We start from the raw sequence: 3,233 nt of genomic DNA, 5'->3' as shown, positions 1-3,233 counted from the left end.
GCGCTGCAAAGCAGAGAGCAAGGATCAGCGGTTCACCACACTCGCCTCGCGCGCATACGCACGGCCGGCCGGCCGCGTACACAGGTACTCCCTCCGTTCTTTTTTAATTGACTCGGATTTAGTACAAGTTTGTACTAAATCCGAGTCAATTAAAAAGGAACGGAGGGAGTACGTATTTAATTGCTGATTCCCTAATTAGATCTAGCTCTTTACATCTCTCAACTCTCAAATCACAAGTATTTGATCAGCTTATTCTTATTGCATCGCAAAACTAGAACATCAATTCATGATCAAAGTAATGGATTCATTGTAGTTCGTACAATCTGATAGATTGATTTATAATTTTGCATTGTAGAATTATTTGAACATGAAGAGGACCGGGGATATTGCTGCTCTTTTCAAGAAGCATGAAGCAAAGAAGCTGGCATCTTCTACCCTTGCTACTTCGGATGAGCAAACTTCAGCTCGACATGATGATGCCTCCACATCGTCACCGCATCCGCCACCACCGCCGCCACCGTCGTCGTCGCCGCCGCCCCCGCCACCGCCGCCGCCGCCGCCGCCACCACCACCACAGCCGGTGTATGACATCAATCGTCTTCCACATGATCCAGGGGAAAGGTTGGCCATTGCAAGCTATAATGTCAATGATCAAGATGCAGTCCGGAGAGGATATGTTCTCAAGGGTCCATGCCGACCATATGCACATCAGTTTGAATTGAGGAAAATTGGAGGTAAAGATCGACATTTTAGTATTCTTTGGTTTGAGAGGTATAGTTGGCTTGAGTATAGTATCAAGAAGGATGCAGCATTTTGCTTTGTATGCTACTTGTTCAGAGAGAAGAAAAGTAAGGGAAAGGGTACTGGGATATTTGTTGATGGTGGTTGGAGAAACTGGAATAGGGATGATGCACTTGATAAACATGTAGGTGGCGTAACAAGTGTGCATAATAAAGCTCAAGAGAGATACAACTTATTTTTAAATCCCAATGCGGCAGTTGATGATCTCATTGTGAAGGTAAACCATGAGGAACTACGTCTTTATAAGCTCAGATTGCTTTATTCTCTTAGGTGCTTGAGGTTTCTCCTCGGTCAAGGATTGGCATTCCGTGGGCATAATGAAAAGGAGGATTCTCGCAATAAAGGGAATTTCCTTGAACTTCTTGAATGGCTTGCGGCAAACAATGAAGAAGTGAATAAATTGGTTTTGAAAAATGCTCCTGGTAATTGTAGCTTGGCTTGTCCTGACATACAAAAAGAAATTATTCAATGTTGTGCCATACACACCAGGAGGCAATTCATTGAAGAACTTGGAGATGACAATTATGCAATTCTTGCTGATGAGTGTAGTGATGTATCACATAAGGAACAACTAGCAATTTGCCTGCGTTATGTTGATAAAGTCGGAAGGCCAAATGAGTGTTTTCTTGGGGTTGTTCATGTTGATGATACTACATCTTTGTCACTTAAGGATGCAATTCATAATCTGCTTAGTCATCACCATTTGGCTCTCACTCAAATCCGTGGGCAAGGTTATGATGGGGCTAGTAACATGAAAGGTGAGATCAAAGGGCTGAAAACATTGATCATGAAAGAGTCACCTTCCGCTTATTATATTCATTGCTTTGCACATCAGCTCCAATTGGTTCTAGTTGCTGTAGCTAAGGACAATACAGATTGCTCATGGTTATTTGCTCAGGTATCTCCTCTTGATGAGTATTGTTGGAGTATCTTGTAAGCGTCATGATTTGCTTCGGAATGTTAGAGCATTGAATCTCTTGAAATCCCTTGAAGCGGGCGAACTAGAAACTGGAAGTGGATTAAACCAAGAGATGGGGTTAGCTCGGCCAGGTGAGACTCGTTGGGGCTCTCATTACAAAACTATTCTGCGCATTATTGCTATGTATGCCACAATTTGGGATGTGCTCATAATTCTTGGAGAAGATCAAGGGCAGAAGAGTGATTGGCCAAAAATACATGATGTGCTTGGAGTCTTTGAGTCATTTGACTTTATTTTTAGTGCTCATTTGATGCTTGTCATTCTTGGATACACAAATGATTTATCTGATTGTTTACAAAGAAGACAACAAGATATTGTTAATGCTATCTCACTTGTTGGTATGGCAAAGACAAGATTGCAAGAGATGAGGTCTGATAGTTGGAATTCATTCTATGACCAAGTGGCTTCATTTTGCAATGAACATGGCATCCCAATTCCTTCTCCAGATGGTAAGTACTTGCCTTATGGGAGATCAGCAAGGTTTTCTTCACAGCAAACAAATGATGATCATTTTAGAAGAGAAGTATACATTGGTGTTGTTGATAAAATTAGTCAAGAGCTCAACAATCGATTTGATGAGATCAATATGGAGTTGCTTCACTGTATGGTGGCTTTGAATCCTAGCAACTCATTTGCTTCTTTTGACGCACGTAAGGTACGCAAACTTGCTGAGTTTTACCCCAGGGATATTTCAAAGGTTGATTTGATAAGGCTTGAGACACAACTTGTTAACTACATTGATGACATGAGAAAAGATGAGAACTTCAAAGGTTTAAACAATCTTGTTGATCTCTCTGTTAAGCTTGTTGAAACAAATAGGCATATTGTTCATGATGTGGTCTACTCCCTTCTCAAATTAGTATTGCTTCTACCTGTGGCGACCGCAAGTGTTGAAAGGGCATTTTCTGCAATGAATTTAGTGAAGCATAAGTTGAGGAATCGGATGGGTGATAGCCTTTTGGATGATTGTCTAGTCACATTCATTGAGCGAGATGTTTTTTCCAAGGTAAAAGATGATGATATAATTGAGACTTTCATGGCTATGAAAAAGCGTTATCCCGAGAAGAGGAAGAAGAAGTTTTTTAAAATTCTTGCACTCATGTAATTTTCTATACAAATATTTCTGATATTTATACTATGATGCTTGTGAGACCTTATAAATATATTTCTATTGTTCTTATAGCAAATTTTATACCCATATTATTGTACTTTATTTTTGTGGCATCGAATTTTTTTTTTTTATCTAGTTGCCCCACCCTAGCGTAAAATCCTAGTTTCGCCACTGATAGGAGGGTTGAGCCGTCAGCCCCCACCGACAATTCTAGCCCGACGGTCAGCACGATTTGTACATGTCTCCCAATGATTTGGCTTCATACACAATTTCCTATCATACGCGGTTCACTGACTATTGTGGCGACCTTACGATGTGATGGCACCCTAGAATTAGTTGCGA

General features: G+C 40.8%; 1 pseudogene; it reads left to right on the top strand.

The window, feature by feature from the left end:
* The first annotated feature begins 367 nt into the window (after positions 1–367).
* On the top strand, positions 368–2,885 carry LOC139833271 (uncharacterized; annotated as a pseudogene).
* The last annotated feature ends 348 nt before the right edge of the window (positions 2,886–3,233 follow it).

The sequence above is a fragment of the Lolium perenne genome, chromosome 1 (assembly GCF_019359855.2).
Source record: "Lolium perenne isolate Kyuss_39 chromosome 1, Kyuss_2.0, whole genome shotgun sequence".
Lineage (NCBI taxonomy): Eukaryota > Viridiplantae > Streptophyta > Magnoliopsida > Poales > Poaceae > Lolium > Lolium perenne.
The sequence above is the reverse complement of the archived record's forward strand: the minus strand, read 5'-3'. Positions and strand labels throughout refer to the sequence as shown.